The following is an 18100-nucleotide window of genomic DNA, read 5'->3' on the forward strand; positions in this document are numbered from 1 at the left end:
GGGTTCGAATTTTACAGTGGGCGGAATTTATTTTCGAAAAAAGTTGGAATGGATTGAATCGGTTGAACAATGTAGAAATTAGAGTAGAAAAACGAAATTTTGGAGATTTTGGTTGAATTTCAAATTTGGAATTTTTGGTAAGTCGGAAGTTGTGGAATAGGTAGGCAAAAGATGAAGAGTTGAAAGTTGGAATGGGTTGAATCGGTTGAACAATGTAGAAATTACAGTAGAAAAACGAAATTTTGGAGATTTTGGTTGAATTTCAAATTTGGAATTTTTGGTAAGTCGGAAGTTGTGGAATAGGTAGGCAAAAGATGAAGAGTTGAAAGTTGGAATGGGTTGAATCGGTTGAACAATGTAGAAATTAGAGTAGAAAAACAAAATGTTGGAGAATTTGGTTGAATTTCAAATATGGAATTTTTGGTAAGTGGGAAGTTGTGGAATAGGTAGGCAAAAGATGAAGAGTTGAAAGTTGGAATGGGTTGAATCGGTTGAACAATGTAGAAATTAGATTAGAAAAACGAAATTTTGGAGAATTTGGTTGAATTTCAAATTTGGAATTTTTGGTAAACGGGAAGTTGTGGAATAGGTAGGCAAAACATGAACAGTTGAAAGTTGGAATGAGTTGAATCGGTTAAAAAATGTAGAAATTAGAGTAGAAAAACAAAATTTTTGAGAATTTGGTTGAATTCCAAATTTGGAATTTTTGGTAAGTGGGAAGTTGTGAAATAGGTAAGCAAAAAATGAAAAGTTGAAAGTTGGAATGGACAAACAAACAAATCATCTGTTCGTTTTCAATACCGCGTTTCCTCTTCTGGGTCTTAGGGGTGTTAGAGCTTTTCCCAGCTGACGATGGGCAAAAGGCAAACTACACCTGGAACTGGTCGCCAGGCACATACAGAGACAAACAACCACCCACACACACATGCACACTGTCACTTCGTGGGAATCAATCTCATGCAGGGGACAGCAGAGGCCGGAGAGGAAAAGAAAAAAGGGTTAGGCTTCGTTAGGGTTAAACACAATAAATTGTATTTCATTCATAAAAATAATACCTGTCAACATGTATTAAATTGGGTTATGTGAAGAATTTGCATACAAAAATAAATAAATAAAACCAAAAAAAAAGACATTGCACGCACTACATTTGCCCAGGGCGCAAAAGTAGCCAGAACCCCCTCTGACTCAGAGGCACGCCCCGTGCGATCAGGGCTTATTGCCGTTGTCAGGTGTTGTGCTCGATTTGGTTCCCCCGTGAGATTTTGTTCCCCCTGCCGCGGGAGCGCGCACGCCTTGTTTGGAAAGCGAAAAACCGATCCCGTACGGCGTCGGCACTATGTTGTTTTCAATAAAAACATGAAGAATTCACGTTTGAGTCAGTCAATTTTAATTTTTAAAACGCATTATTCTCATTTGATGTCTTTAAATTCATCCGCGTTCTGCCATTGAAGCGGGGTGCATTCAAAGACCAGTCGTACAGACGGAACACTCATTTACTTCACCAAAAAGCAACGATATAATTACGTGAGCTCTTTGCATAAACCTCGATGCAAAGAAACTCCTCTTGGGTACCGTTACATGCTACAAGGAGTATATATTACAAAGGAGACTTTATACTTAATTGTGATCATCATTCATCCATCCATTTTATTACTCAGGTATTTTCAAAGCAAATTAATATTGTTGCATTTATTAATTTGCTTTAAAATTACAGCGCAATATAATTAAAAGCTGACACTATAGCAATGTCAAACGTGTTCATTTAAGAAAAAGCCACACACGTTTTGTGATCAAATCTTTCATAACGAGAATGATGAGTGAATTGATTTGAATGAATAATTGAGAAGAAATTTCAGTTCTGAAGGTGTCACGTCTCGTCCCCAACTGCTCCACTATGTGTCTGTTGTCTTGGTTTCTGTCTGTGTGCTCGCCCCTCCCCTCCTGTGTGCCCATGATCAGTGTGATTGTTCCCACCTGCCTCTCGTTACCTGTCGTGTATAAAAGTCCTGTCTGCCCCTCACTCCCGGTCGGATCATTGTTATGTGTTAACGTCATGATGTCTTTTTGGTTCCAGTTGCTGTCATTGGTAATGTCACCCTGTCATTTTGTTCCACGTCTTTTTCGGTCAGTCTTGTTGTTAGGTTTTGTTAGGTCATGTCAGTTGCCGAGTCTGTTAGTTTGCCTTTTTGAGTTCACCAATAAACCCTGGTCCAAGCTGCACTTGGTCGTCCTGCTCCATGCTCCACCCGACCGTGACAGAATGATCCGACCACCAAAACGACCAGCGCTTGGACCCCCCTCCACCACCAGCTCCTGCTGCGACGCACGACCCACGTCTGAGCAGGTTCCAGCGCCATGGGCTCCACAGCTGCCGTCTAACTTGCTCCCGCGACAGCGGACCCGCGGCCGCCACCAGCCTTCGCTCCAGCGACTCCGGACCCGCGGCCGCCATCAGACTCGCGGCCACCATCGGGCCTCACCCCGGCGTCACTGGACCCACGGCCGTCGTCGGACTTCTTGCCAGCAACGCCGGACCCGCGGTCGTCGCCGGACTTTGAGCCAGCTGCACCTGGCTCCACGCCCACTGCTGCGGCGCGTGATGGCTCCTGCCGCTACACACAGCCACGCCTTCTGAAATGCCGCCGATCGCGGTACGGACTTCCAGAGTTGCCGCCGATCGCGGCACAGACTTCCAGAGTCGCCGCCAATTGCTGTACGGACTTCCAGAGGCGCCATCCGAGTGCATTTTATGTTTGTGTTGCCGCAGATTGCGGTTCATGTTAGGGTTGCCGCCCGAGTGCGGTTCAGGTTAGGGTCGCCGCCCGAGTGCGGTTCTGTCCTCCGAGTCGCCGCCCGAGTGCGGTTCTGTTCCCCGAGTCGCCGCCCGAGTGCGGTTCGGTTCCCCAAGTCGCCGCCCGAGTGCGGTTCGGTTCCCCAAGTCGCCGCCCGAGTGCGGTTCGGTTCCCCAAGTCGCCGCCCGAGTGCGGTTCTGTCTCCCAAGTCGCCGCCCGAGTGCGGTTCTGTCCCCCAAGTCGCCGCCCGAGCGCGGTTCTGTTCCCCAAGTCGCCGCCCTAGTGCGGTTCTGTTCCCCAAGTCGCCGCCCGAGCGCGGTTCGGTTCCCCAAGTCGCCGCCCGAGCGCGGTTCTGTCCCCCAAGTCGCCGCCAGAGTGCGGTTCTGTCCCCCAAGTCGCCGCCAGAGTTCGGTTCTGTTCCCCAAGTCGCCGCCCGAGTGCGGTTTGGTTCCCCAAGTCGCCGCCCGAGTGGGGTTCGGTTCCCCAAGTCGCCGCCCGAGTGCGGTTCGGTTCCCCAATTCGCCGCCCGTGTGCGGTTCTGTCTCCCAAGTCGCCGCCCGAGTGCGGTTCTGTCCCCCAAGTCGCCGCCCGAATGCGGTTCGGTTCCCCAAGTCGCCGCCTGAGCGCGGTTCTGGTTCCCCAAGTCGCCGCCCGTGTGCGGTTCGGTTCCCCAAGTCGCCGCCCGAGTGCGGTTCTGTCCCCCAAGTCGCCGCCAGAGTGCGGTTCTGTCCCCTAAGTCGCCGCCCGAGCGCGGTTCTGTTTCCCCAAGTCGCCGCCCGAGCGCGGTTCGGTTCCCCAAGTTGCCGCCCGACCGCGGTTCTGTTCCCCAAGTCGCCGCCCGACCGCGGTTCTGTTCCCCAAGTCGCCGCCCGAGTGCGGTTCTGTCCCCCAAGTCGCCGCCAGAGTGCGGTTCTGTCCCCCAAGTCGCCGCCCGAGTGCGGTTCGGTTCCCCTAGTTTTTTTTTGGGACGTCGGGAGCCGTCCCTTGTGGGGGGGGGGGGGGGGTTCTGTCACGTCTCGTCCCCAACAGCTCCACTATGTGTCTGTTGTCTTGGTTTCTGTCTGTGTGCTCGCCCCTCCCCTCCTGTGTGCCCATGATCAGTGTGATTGTTCCCACCTGCCTCTCGTTACCTGTCGTGTATAAAAGTCCTGTCTGCCCCTCACTCCTGGTCGGATCATTGTTATGTGTTAACGTCATGATGTCTTTTTGGTTCCAGTTGCTGTCATTGGTAATGTCACCCTGTCATTTTGTTTCACGTCTTTTTCGGTCAGTCCTGTTGTTAGGTTTTGTTAGGTCATGTCAGTTGCCGAGTCTGTTAGTTTGCCTTTTTGAGTTCACCAATAAACCCTGGTTCAAGCTGCACTTGGTCGTCCTGCTCCATGCTCCACCCGACCGTGACAGAAGGCTCCTTTTGTCCCAAGCTAAGTGAAAGGTGGTGGGATATAAATGGGAACGCTATAAAAATGTCAAGCCGTGAATATTTGTGCCCTCCTCCCATTTTGAGAACGGTGAGTTCTGGACATCGACTGGCTTTTTTTTTTGTCTTCCTGGGGGTCTGTTCAGGTAGTGTGGCAAATTTGAACAGGTTCCCTCATTCCTAGCCCAAGTTACAGGGGGGATCCCCCCCCCCCCCCCCCCCTTCGTTTGAGAACGGTGAGTCCTAGACTCCCAACTGTTTTTTTTTTCTGTCTTCCTGGGGGTCTGCTCAGGTAGTGTGGCAAATTTGAACACCCTTGAGGATATGTTCCCCCCCCCCCCTTATCTTGAGAACGGTGAGTCCTAGACTCCAACTGTTTTTTTTTTTCTGTCTTCCTGGGGGTCTGCTCAGGTAGTGTGGCAAATTTCCTGTGAGGATATGTTCCCCCCCTGCTGATTTGACAGCACGTCGAATGTCCCTTTTAAATTGTTTTTCCTCTATAACTATGATACAATTACACTCGTCACTCCGCTACAATATCCTCACACAATTACGTTATTGGGGCGTGCGCTCGAACAAGACGATCGCGATAACATGACGTGCGCAACATGTGATGTGCGACGGTAACATGTCCCATCGATGGAGCGTCAATTGACGCACCCCGCTGTCAGAGGTAGATCAAAACAGCCGCTGTTCTAGCGTTAAGAACACCAGTGAGATGCAGGTATTGCATACTACATAACGAAAATATACATATCGTCCATTTCAGTGCCCCATGGCGATCGGACAAAAATTGTTTTCTCTATTAATAAATAATAATCAGAAAAAAATCTGAAAGAAGAAACACATTAAAGAGCATTATAAACATTTTGTGTTTCGTCTAACATCTGGAGACACCAGAGCTCTATAAACTTCAATTTTCAGCATTGTCAGAAAAAATAATAGCTTGTTCATAGAAAAAGATTCCCTCACAGTGAAAACTAAACTAACATAAACTAAATAACACTGAAGTCATTCAAGTCAAGTCCCGAGTCTTTAACTTCCAAGTCCAAGTCGAGTCTCAAGTTTTTTTTATTTTTTTGTCAAGTCAAGTCACAAGTCATCAAAACAGCGACTCGAGTCGACTCGAGTCTCCATCTCTGGTGAAGCACATTGCTCAGAGGCACGCCCTGCGTTATGAGCGCTCATTGCCTGCGGGTGTCCCGACTCTTTCTTCACGGCGGTGCATTTTTCCTTCGTGCGCGGCTGTGTCACATCTTCGCCCGGCTGACGCGAGACCTTGGGTCGCCAATACGGAACTGCGTGACCTGCGTAAAGCTGTGAAGCTGGCCCCCCCAACCACGCAAAATTTAAGGAAAATAGTCTGATTCATTTGTGCTTCGTTTGTGCTGGTTTGTGCAGCAAAAATCGTTTGTGCTGCTATGGTTTTTTAGTTATGAACGATTATTTTATAGGTCATCCAGAGTTCACCCAGCCTCCCCTTTCCCCCCAAATGGACCCAAAATGGTACCGTACGTTTGTGCTGGTTTGTGCAGCAACATTTTTCGTTTGTGCTGCTTTCGTTTCGGAGATATTACACATTTATTTTTTTAGCGATGACGTCATCCAGCCCCCCCCCCCCCCCCCCCTTTTCCTCCAAATGGACCCAAATTGGTACCGTTCGTTTGTGCTTCATTTGTGCTGGTTTGTGCAACAAAAAAATTTGTTCGTGCTACTTCCGTTTCGGAGATATTAGGCATTTAATTTCTAGCGATGACGTCACCGTGAACTTGCCCCCCCCCCCCCTTTTCTCCAAATGGACCCAAAATGGTACCATTCGTTTGTGCTTCGTTTGTGCTCGTTTGTGCAGCAAAAGTTTCGTTTGTGCTGCTTCCGTTTCGGAGATATTAGGCATTTCATTTCTAGCGATGACGTCACCGTGAACTTGGCCCCTTCCTTTTTCTCCAAATGGACCCAAAATGGTATCGTTCGTTTGTGCTCGTTTGTGCAGCAAAAAGTTTCGTTTGTGCTGCTTCCGTTTCGGAGATATTACACATTTATTTTATAGCGATGACGTCACGTAGCCCCGCCCCCCTATTTACTTCCAAATGGATCCAAAATAGTGCCGTTTGTTTGGGCTTCGTTTGTGCTGTAAAAAGTTTCGTTTGTGCTGCTACGGTTTTGCAGATATTACACATTTAATTTATAGCGATGACGTCACCGTACATCGTCGCGAATTTCAAGCTCCTGGAATGCTCCTGATGTAGGACGAATACAAGGTAAATATGTTTGAAGGAATGGGGTCAAAATACAAAAAGTCCTGCCTAGCTACAAAAACAGATGTGCTCAAACCTCATTGAATAAAGTACATAAGCAGACAAGTATATTCACATATTAAATCAATAAAAGAAACATTTTAAGCATATAATTATACCTACACCACCAAATCAATAAATAAGACATAACTAGACATTTTTGATAAGTGGTAATGAGGAAGGTTTTTATAAACTTTATGATCTGATAGATATTTCTGAGCACTTTGAAATAACAAATGTCTTTTGATATATGGCCTAAATAGCTTAATGACCCTTAAGGAACTGTGTAATGCATGCCTGATGTTTTTCTCTAAATCATGGACATGGTCAGAGTCGTCTTGACCGTTCAGTACTTGATTGTATCTTATGTTTTGACTAATGCTAGACGCCAGTTTTTGATTACTACTGAACGCTCTGCACAGAGGGAAATATTTTGCCTAACAAAGAAAGAATGAGGTACGACAGTGTATGTCCAAGATCGGAGAAGAATGTTCACAGGAAGGTCACGTGGAGATAAAACCAGCAGGTGCCAGAGGGAGTCAGCCAAGGACTCGGCCAAAGATGATCGCCAAGGCCGAAAGACGGGATGGAAGACAACAGCCCCCACACACACCGAATCACCCATAACCAGCACCCACTCCCATGGCGAACTTGCCCCACCCCAAAGACTCATCACCCATCAAACTCGGCCCACACTGGCATGTGCAGCTGATATAAGCTAACCTTGAACGTTGCCTTTTCTGAATGGAGACTTTCTGCTCTTGAAGGGCCCAGCGCTGTATTGTACTTTCCTGAAAACAGAGCTTTTTGAACAAGAATTGTGATTGAACTCAACCAACCTGTGTAAGTCTAATTTCTGCTTCAGTGTCTTAGCATTTTCCTAAATCTGAAGAAATCAAACGAGCATGCAGTGAGTAAATTGGATAACAGGTGATTGTCAATGGCTTTTGCCGTGAGGCGCAGATAACGCGCTCCCTAAATTGTGGACAAAATCCAACATGTTCTTCGTCTTTTTTTCTTTTTATCTTACAGAAAACTTTCACTGCGGGAAATGGCTTTTGGTACAAGGATATTTCTGTGCTTATGTTTTTATTGTGCTTATTGATTAATTCCCTTGTTATCATTACGCCTATATGATCATTATTTTCAATTAAATCTGATGTGTAAAAGGTTCACTGCAACCTAAATACCTGGTGAGTCTATGTTTGTTCCAAAACATTAATTAATGCAACAATTAATACATGTATGTGAAGTTGATGACAGCCAGAAAAAGAAACTTGAAAACGTGAAAAAATAACTTTCTTTGTCAAAGGGAACATCATCAAATTTTTTTTACAACAATTCAAACAATGTATCACTGCAATGTGTAGAACACAGCATGCGGGAAGATTTTAGTATTTACTGATGTTGCTTTCACTCCACTTCCCAGGTCATTATAGATCTCCCAGGCATATGCAGTCCTCCTGCAGTATGCCACATAATGGCCAAGAGAATCCTGGGTCAGTCCTGGTTCAAAGCCAATGACAGCTCTTAAAGTAAATGTCTTCTCTTTTAGCTCCAGACTGTAGGGAAATTCAAGCAAGGCAACGTCCTTGCAACTGCTACCAAGGTCAGTGTCAATCCACACAAACTCTCCCAGATTGTAGCTGTGAGTAACATTACTTGAACACAGAGCCTTGCCTGTACTGTCGTCCTGTGTTTCGAATGAAGACGGACACCGGGAAGGGTTTTCTATTGGCCTGAGGCAGAGAGAGTCAGGAAGACTGAGTCCCTCTTCAGCAGCAGTCTGAAGATAAGCCATGCCACAGGTCTGCAGGACAGCAATGTTTACACAAACAAATGAAACTTGCCTTGTTACTTGTTGGCTTAAACTGCAGTACTGTGAGGAGCATTGTTTTATCAAATGAACACTTGGGATATTCCTCATTGCGCTCTCAATTACAGTGGAGATGTGGCATTGTGCATCAATTTGGAGAGCACCAGAGGTCAGGAGGACAGGTTTGAATATTTCCCCCAGCAGTTCTGCCCTCTGTGAGTATACCTGTTTGTTCACACCCTGTGTTGTGATGGTTTTCACCAGGTGGAGGAATTGGCTCCCATGTTTATAGTTCAGAACAGTCTTTTCAAATGAAAAACTTTCACAGAAAGAACAGCATAAGCATTGCAAGACAGAATCAAATGCACAGGTATTGAGCACAAACACTTTTGATGTGCGAAGTTTAACAGGCTGTTGATGGTTCCCGTTTTTCAACAATGGTATCTTGACTTTTTTCCAGCCCACTCGTGTATCAATATGCAGCCATTCAGGACAAGGAGAAAGATATGAAGTGATCTTTCTTTTTTTCGGTGGGACCGCTAAACCTCTCCAGCTTTCAACTGCACTGTCAGTAGATGCATCTGGCTCCGCTTCAGGATGAGATTTTTTTTCCCTTTTGTTTACTACTTCAGTTTGAGAAGTACTGCAGACGTTGTCAGGCTCTTTGACAGTTGTGGCGTCACACTCATCCTTTTCACTTTTTTGTTTTGCAAAGCAAATCCGCATGTTTCCTTCAATGAAGGAAAGATGACGAGCAACAAACCGGTCCACACGAATGGGTAGGCTTTCATGCTTGAAAAGGCCTTTTTTTATGTTTTTGAACTCTGTTTCAACAGCTGCGGAACTTGCAGTGATGCTGGTGCTTTTGAAGAGAGGGACCATTATTGCTGTCCAGAGTGGCAAGTAACTTCCAAGTCTTGTTATTTGGGGAATAATCTCAGGGAGGAAGTGGGTGTTGTCTCTATCCCCATCAGCCATGGCAAGTGACCTGCTCTCCTCACATATTTCTGTCACCCACTGTCGGACATTAGTCTGGATGTGTTGGTTTAATGTCCCTGGTTCTTGTCCCTCATCTTCCTCATCTGAAATGGGGTCAAATTCCTCCGCGATTTACGCTCTCAAGTATTTCTTGCACTTTTCTGATGGGATAGGGGCTCCAGAACTGTCATTACCTTCTGTCTCACTCAGTGCCACAATGGTGATAGCACGGAGAAGTTCTTTTGCATGTTGCAAACATTGTGACTTAAGAAGCTGTGCTATTGACCTGACAAAGAAATCCTTAACACGAGGTATTTTATTTTTCAGGCAGTCCCATCGGCAGATCATCTTAATACAGTGTGCTACATCTACCCTGACAAAACATGGGGGTAGATGTCCAGGCTGATTGCCATGTGAAATGTTAAAGCACTCATTGATGTAGCTCTTCAAATCAGGATGAGGGGTAAAAGCTTTGACTAGAGCTCCAAGAATCGCCAGAGAAAAGTCACTTACTGCTTCTTTAGGAACATATGCACCTGCATGGATCCATTCCTTCAGCCACTGTGTGATAGCATTAACATCATGCTTCTCTGACAACATCTGCACGACTGGGACACTGGAGCTGGTATGCCCTGTCATAACACCCTGATACAGAAAGATATGGCCAGACATGCCATTCGGCCTCATCAGTTTTTTAACTATTGAGCCCGTTGCATCAACACATAATATTGGGTGAGATTTCTTTAAGCTCTTATACATATGCATTTGTGTTTGACTCCAATTGTGACAGAAAAACTTGTCAAGTCCAATGTCTTTGATGCTGTCACTGTGAGGTGCACTGTATTTCAACATCTGCAATGATAAAATTAGATTTTTGTCACCTAATGGCAAATTATTTTTTTCTTGCTTTGCCTTGCACAGGGTGGCCAAATTTGGCAGGTGGCTTGGCTCAGGGTCTCCGAAGGTCATCAGTTTATTTGCCTGTGATGCTCGCCATACATGTGGTTCCATCCTGCCCTCACAAAGTTCCTTGGCTACCTGGACACGCAACTGTCCAGATAGAAACCGCTTTGAGCTACCAGTGTGTAGAGAGTCATCACTGTTCTTAATGAAACAGTTAAATATTATTGGACTGTTCATTTCTGGCTCTTCCCCACAGTTAATGTTGAGAAGGCCATGACACTCCTTGCAGTATCCTCTGATTTCGATATAATTATTTGAGACCAATGGATAGACCTTGGCTCTTTTAAAAACAAATGTGCAAGGAATTTGGACTGTTTTCCAGATTTGTTCATTTATGATGTGGGTCCAGGTGCCAGGCTTCAAAATTCTATATTCTCTTTTTTGGGTTCGACGGTTCTTATCTTTGTATTCAGCCTTTTCCGGAATGAATTCCATCCACTTGTCCAAAGGAATATGAAGCTGAAATGACCGTTCAGGGCCTGATTCCGAGCTTGCTTCACTGCTAGTTTCAGGATCAGTTTCATCATGACTGAATCCCAGAGCTGACCAGATATTGTGTCTGTTTGTTTTAACAAAGGTGTACAGAGCCTTTGCAGACATCTTCCTTTCCAACTGGTCACTCAGATCTCTCCACACAGTAGCACTTGGAGTGGCTACGTTACCATTTTCAAGTATGGCCTCTTTTGACGAGCAGAGAACTGCAACAATTAAATCATTGTCTACTGATGGTTGTTTGGGCATCTAGTTGAAGGACAAATAAATATAATCAGGATTCATTGCTTGAATAATTAAAATTACATGCGTGTTCATTATAATTGCTATACATGAACGGAAAAATCCCCTCCGTGAGTCGTCACCTTATCGTGGTGGAGGGGTTTGCGTGCCCCTATGATCCTAGGAGCCATGTTGTCAGGGGCTTCATACCCCTGGTAGGGTCACCCATGGCAAACGGGTCCTAGGTGAGGGGCCAGACAAAGCACGGCTCACAGAAGTCCCTTATGATGAGAAAAATAAATGGACTTCGTTTTCCCTCGCCCGGACGCGGGTCACCGGGGTCCCCCTCTGGAGCCAGGCCTGGAGGCGGGGCTCGAAGGCGAGCGTCTGGTGGCCGGGCCTTCGCCACAGCCCAAAAAGGAAACGTGGGTCCCCCTTCCCATGGGCTCACGACCTGTGGGAGGGGCCAAAGGGGTCGGGTGCAGTGTGAGCTGGGCGGCGGCCAAAGGCAGGGACCTTGGTGGTCTGATCCCCTGCTGCAGAAGCTGGCTCTTGGGACATGGAATGTTACCTCTCTGGCTGGAAAGGAGCCCGAACTGGTGTGCGAGGCAGAAAAATTCCGACTAGATATAGTCGGACTAGCCTCCACGCACAGTTTGGGTTCTGGTACAAGCCCTCTCGAGAGGGGCTGGACTCTCTTCCACTCTGGAGTTGCCCACGGTGAGAGGCGTCGAGCAGGTGTGGGTATACTTATTGCCCCCCGGCTGGGTGCCTGCACATTGGGGTTCACTCCGGTGAACGAGAGGGTAGCCTCGCTCCGCCTTCGGGTGGGGGGGACGGGTCCTGACTGTTGTTTGTGTCTATGCACCAAACGGCAGCTCAGAGTACCCAGCCTTCTTGGGGTCCCTGGAGGAAGTGCTGGAGAGCGCTCCTTCTGGGGACTCCATCGTTCTACTGGGTGACTTCAATGCTCACGTGGGCAATGACAGTGAGACCTAGAAGGGCGTGATTGGGAGGAACGGACCCCCCGATCTGAACCCGAGCGGTGTTCAATTATTGGACTTCTGTGCTCGACACGGATTTTCAATAATGAACACCATGTTCAAACATAAGGGTGCCCATGTGTGCACTAGGCCGCAGTTCGATGATCGACTTTGTAGTCGTGTCATCGGAATTGCGGGCGCATGTTTTGGACACTCGGGTGAAGAGAGGGGCGGAGCTGTCAACTGATCACCACCTGGTGGTGGGTTGGCTCCGATGGTGGGGCAAGATGCCGGTCCGACCTGGCAGACCCAAACGCTCTGTGAGGGTCTGCTGGGAACGTCTGGCAGAATCTCCTGTCAGGAAGAGCTTCAACTCCCACCTCCGGCAGAGCTTTTCCCACGTCCCGGGGGAGGCGGGGGACATTGAGTCCGAGTGGACCATGTTCCGCGCCTCCAAGCGGAACGCGGCTTCGGCGGTTGCTGAGGCAAAAACCCGGGCGTGGGAGGAGTTTGGTGAGGCCATGGAGAATGACTTCCGGACGGCTTTGAGGAAATTTTGGTCCACCATCCGGCGTCTCAGGAGGGGGAAGCAGTGCAACGTCAACACTGTTTACAGTGGGGGTGGCGTGCTGCTGACCTCGACTCGGGACGTCGTGAGTCGGTGGGGAGAATACTTCGAAGACCTCCTCAATTCCACCTACACGCCTTCCATTGAGGAAGCAGGGCCTGGAGACTCTGAGGCGGATTCTCCAATCTCTGGGGTCGAAGTCACTGAGGTAGTGAAAAAAAACTCCTCGGTGGCAAGGCCCCGGGGGTGGATGAGATCCGCCCGGAGTTCTTAAAGGCTCTGGATGTTGTGGGGCTGTCATGGCTGACACGCCTCTACAACATTGCGTGGACATCGGGGACAGTGCCTCTGGATTGGCAGACTGGGGTGGTGGTTCCCCTCTTTAAGAAGGGGGATCGGAGGGTGTGTTCCGATTACAGGGGAATCACACTCCTCAGCCTCCCCGGTAAGGTCTATTCAGGGGTGCTGGAGAGGAGGGTCCGTCGGGAGGTGGAACCTCAGATTCAGGAGGGGCAGTGTGGCTTTCGTCCTGGCTGTGGAACAGTGAACCAGCTCTACACCCTCGGCAGGATCCTCGAGGGCGCATGGGAATTCGCCCAACCAGTTCACATGTGTTTTGTGGACTTGGAGAAGGCGTTCGACCGTGTCCCTAGGGAGGTTCTGTGGAGGGTGCTTCGGGAGTACGGGGTGCTGAGCCAACTGATAAGGGCGGTTCGGTCCCTGTATCACCGATGCCAGAGTCTGGTCCGCATTTCTGGCAGTAAGTCGGATTCGTTCCCAGTGAGGGTTGGACTCCGCCAAGGCTGCCCTTTGTCACCGATTCTGTTCATAATTTTTATGGACAGAATTTCTAGGCGCAGCCGAGGCGTTGAGGGGGTCCGGTTTGGGGACCTCAGCATCGCGTCTCTGCTTTTTGCAGATGACGTGGTGCTGTTGGCTTCTTCAGGCCGTGATCTCCAGCTCTCGCTGGAACGGTTCGTAGCCGAATGTGAAGCGGTCGGGATGAGGGTCAGCACCTCCAAATCCGAGTCCATGGTCCTCGATCGGAAAAGGGTGGAATGCCCTCTCCGGATCGGGGATGAGATCCTGCCCCAAGTGGAGGAGTTCAAGTATCTTGGAGTCTTGTTCACGAGTGAGGGGAGGATGGAGCGCGAGATCGACAGGCGGATCGGTGCAGCGTCGGCAGTATTGCGGACCCTGTACCGGTCCGTTGTGGTGAAGAGAGAGCTGAGCCAAAAGACAAAGCTCTCAATTTACCGGTCGATTTACGCTCCTACCCTCACCTATGGTTACGAGCTATGGGTCGTGACCGAAAGAACGAGATCCCGGATACAAGCGGCCGAAATAAGTTTTCTCCGCAGGATGTCCGGGCTCTCCCTTAGAGATAGGGTGAGAAGCTCGGTCATCCGAGAGAGACTCGGAGTAGAGTCGCTACTCCTCCACGTAGAGAGGAGCCAGATGAGGTGGCTCGGGCATCTTATCAGAATGCCTCCGGGACGCCTCCCTGGGGAGGTGTTCCGGGCATGTCCCACCGGTAGGAGACCCTGGGGACGACCGAGGACGCGCTGGAGAGACTATGTCTCTCAGCTGCCCTGGGAACGCCTTGGGATCCACCGGGATGAGCTAAATGAAGTGGCTGGGGAGAGGGAAGTCTGGGAGTCCCTCCTAAAGCTCACCAAACATGGCGCAGACACTGCCCTCTTTTGAGAGTAGCATGTCAAGGGCCATTCGATTCTGGAAAGCCATGCAAGAAGTAGCGGCCAGTTGGGAGTGGACCGCCTTGAAACCCGCCTCGGTCCAGTTTCCAAGCCTCTGCACGTTGTAATGGATGTAGTTAATCCTGTCAACATTTTAGTTAAGAGTACACCACCAACACAGGGCGGATTCAAAACCAGCTGCTATCTGATTCACCAGTTTATACTCATCCGGTACTCCTCTAGGAACACCAATGGCGTCTATGTAAATTGGATTAGCTGCGCCCTGCCATTCGGCGTTTCGCTTCGTTCTCGGCCAGAATTCGGGCACTACGGACTTAGCAAAAGATGTTAGATCATAATCATTAGATTATCATAATAATTAGATCATTGGTATCAAATGAACAGGAAACAATAGGGTTACCAAAGCGCAAATTCCAGAGCTGTTTAAAGGCAACCTATCATAAAGTTTGTTACTATTACACCAAAACCAAATATCACTACGAGCAATGGGCAAAAAAAGGGGCAGTGACATTGGTCATGGACCCACACCATGGAGTAGGTAGGGCACTCACCGGTACCAGGTAATCTAATGCATGTAAAATTACCCTTAGCTACATCGGACGAAAAAAGGGGTTTATATTTTGTCATAGAGGCAACAGGGTAAACCTTATCCCATTTAAAACAATCATGAGTGGGTGAAATGGATGAGTTTAACATTAAAACAACAGCACACTTAGGAACTATATTTGCAGGTATGATTTTCAAAAGAGGTCTTGGACCCATACATGCAATGCAACTGGTGTTAGCCATCTTTGCGGCTTGCACAGCCATAAGAAGCCAGTTGTTGGTTTGACCGCTTATTCCTGTGGAGGCTACAAAATAGCTGTCTACATCAGTGAGGAGCATACTTGTGATTTTTGCTCCTGCTGACAGGGTGTAATTATTTGTAACGGAAAGGTCTGCGATCGACAATGTTTTGTTAATGCAAATAGCAATAGGAAAGTGAGGATCAATTCCAGAGGACCAAGCCCACAGTTGAAAACCCCAACAGAAAGTGTTAAACAAGGTGGCATTTGGAGGACGAATTTGACCATCAGGGAGTATAAGAGTCAAAACGAGGCTTGTGCCCTGATTCTTCAAAGTTACTCGTTTAGCAAAGAACACAGCCTCTTCACTGGAACCAGAGAGCCAAAAATCTTGCGTTTGTGTGGTGACAAGGGTGCCCCAGTCGGTGCTAACCGGGTGACTAGTTAAATACCACCAATATCCGAGCTATTTTTCCCCAGTAGTGGGGTGACCATTTCGAAACCTTTCAAACTTTTCATAGGTAAAATAATAGAAGATGTATTAGGAGCCACAGTAAACATTGAGTTATTGTAAGTCCAAGACAAAAGCCATGGCACGCAAGTTGGAACGCGGACGGTTTCTGGTGTACAAACAACATGATCAAAAGGGGATTTTGTGTTGCGCTTATGTCTAGCAATTTTTTCCCATGAGCCATATTGATTAGAATCAGCGTTGGTAGTTGCCTGAGAGAAGAATGTTCGAGGCTCATGGTACTCTATCCATACAAATAAAATAACCCCCGAACAAAAATATAACTAACACAACCCAGCAAAAGCAACCGAAAGCGCATGGTAGACTTTGCGCAGGCTAAAGCCCGATTAAAGCACTTTACGAATGACTCTCTAATGCTCACGTTTTGGATCTCCTCAGAGTCAACACCCTGAGCTTCGGGTTGGTGTCTTGGAAATTGGCTTCTGCTAGCTTTCGTGTCAACCCTGGATCTTGGCACCAGGATCAGGCACTATTACCAGACTTTGCTCACCTTCCGTACTTAGGTTGGGTCTGTGGAGATCACCTTTTTACAATGAGATAAATGCAGAAAACAAATAAATGCAGAAAAAACAATATTCTTTCCCTTTACATTTATGTAATTGGATATAAACCATATGTATTGTCTGAAACGGATACAATGGAGTCGGGAACTTTCCTCTCTGAGGTCTTAAATTGCCTTGTGAAAAAGCTGCAAAACCGTATTTCGTATAAATAGCTTTAACTTGTTTCACCATACCCCCCCGTCGAGACATGGGTGACCCCATGACTCGAAATAGCAGCCCATTTGAACAAGTTACGAGGCAAGACAGGTTTGGCCAAAGGTCAAACTTCGTCAGCAGTAACAATGGCATACCCAGTAAGGGTCACACCAAATTTATTTTTCTTAGAAGACCCATCAACAAAACCCACATGACCATCTGGCAGAGGCGTATCTCCCAAATCAGGCAGAGCCTTTGCAATCTGTTAAGCAGCATCGACACAATCATGGAATTCGCCGTCGTCAGGAAGGGGAATGAGAGTGGCATGACTACACTGCGGCCCGTGAACAAATGCGTTTGACACCCCTGGCACAAGGGATAGCCTTCTCATTGATCAATCGCGTATCTTAAATCATGCTTTTCCTCCTTTGAAGCGACTATGTACTTCAAACCCAAACGGCACCATTTTATAGGGAAAAAAATTGTTGAATTTATTCGTTTTCGACATAATACTGGTCGCAAATTTGCATGTAGAGCATTTTTGAGTTGTTGATCATAGACATCAGTTGAACACTCTTTCTGGTCTGTGTCTAAAGTCTTCAAACAACTCATCTTCTTTTTGTTTAGTTCAGCCAATGTCTGTGTAATTTGCTCTACATTGGAATTTTATTTTTATCCTGCCCAATAGTTGGTCAATTTGTATTTGTAATGGCACCCCGTTATATTCCAATGGACGGCCCTGGAGATCAAAAGGACTCCAGGTGCCTTTAACGCTTGCCCAATGTTTGGTTAAGGATGCCATGAAAACCTGTTGTACTTCATCACCTCTCAAATTGTAGGAAGCAATGAGTCGTTTAATTTGGGGTACAAAGACGGAAAGGATGGTTCGCTTTGCCGTGCCACAACATCTGTCTTTGTAATTTGATCATTTTTCTCATCTTCATTCATCACATTCTCAACTGCGGTTCTTATGCGAGCTCGCGCTGACACTGTCATCATCTTCCTGTCTGTGCAACAGCAAGTTCTTTTTTATCTTTTCTTTGTCTTCCTTATCTTTCAATTTTCCTCTCATCTGGGAAAATGAGAATGTAATTTTGCTTTTTAATTTTTAATTTTAAGTCTTGCAAAATTGCTATATCCTTACTGCACCGAGATAAACTGTTAAATATATCTTTAAAAATAAACAAACAAAAACAATCTATGCTCTTCAAAATGGGACCCAAATGTCAGATTACAAATCAAACCTCCTCCTTCACTCTCACATTTTTTGATAGAACAGTCTACTTAGCTAGACACTGTCATATCATACTAAATAATGGCCTGCAAATTAAATATAATGTTGTTGCTGTGGTCCCTCAAAACATGTGACTAGAATTTGGACAATTACTAACCCCCATCAATTGATAAATTATCTCCTCACTAAAGTCCTAGCCTGTTAACCTATGTGCATCAAGAAGACATTTGCAATGCAGGGGATAAGAGAATAATAATAAGACCATTGATTTCTAATCATTAACCTAATTTTATCCAGTTCTACAATGTATGTTTTCTCTTACTCTCACATTTTTATGAGGGTTGGGCACTCTCCTCGTCGGACGAGTTTCTGCCCACAACCCTCATATTATTCTATAATTTCTAATTTTTACATTTAACAATGCAAATCTGATAAACCATTGTCTAGCACACCGTTTTTGTGCACCAATTTAATGCAATTCCAACCTTTATAACGAACTGATACACAAAGACAAACATACACAGAAACAAACACACAGGCCCACAACATAGACATGATAATCTTCCCAGCTGATAACAAGGGTGGGGGGAGCAACTGAAGTGTGGAGA

The 18100-nt window shown here is 46.9% G+C and overlaps 1 long non-coding RNA gene across 6 annotated transcripts; it reads left to right on the forward strand.

Moving 5' to 3' along the window:
- Nucleotides 1-4767: 4767 nt before the first annotated feature.
- LOC137840198 (uncharacterized) lies at nt 4768-11709 on the forward strand. 6 transcript variants are annotated; one of them, XR_011086694.1, is made up of 5 exons: nt 4768-6467; nt 7933-8311; nt 8448-8689; nt 8780-10029; nt 10219-11709. It is a non-coding gene; the product is annotated as an uncharacterized lncRNA (long non-coding RNA). The 6 variants fall into 6 exon arrangements; XR_011086693.1 differs by having other exon boundaries at nt 4769-6467; nt 7933-8112; nt 8214-8311; nt 8448-10029; nt 10219-11708; XR_011086690.1 differs by having other exon boundaries at nt 4770-6467; nt 7933-8112; nt 8176-8311; nt 8448-10029; nt 10219-11708.
- Nucleotides 11710-18100: the final 6391 nt, after the last annotated feature.

This window comes from Syngnathus scovelli, chromosome 1 (genome assembly GCF_024217435.2).
Source record: "Syngnathus scovelli strain Florida chromosome 1, RoL_Ssco_1.2, whole genome shotgun sequence".
Lineage (NCBI taxonomy): Eukaryota > Metazoa > Chordata > Actinopteri > Syngnathiformes > Syngnathidae > Syngnathus > Syngnathus scovelli.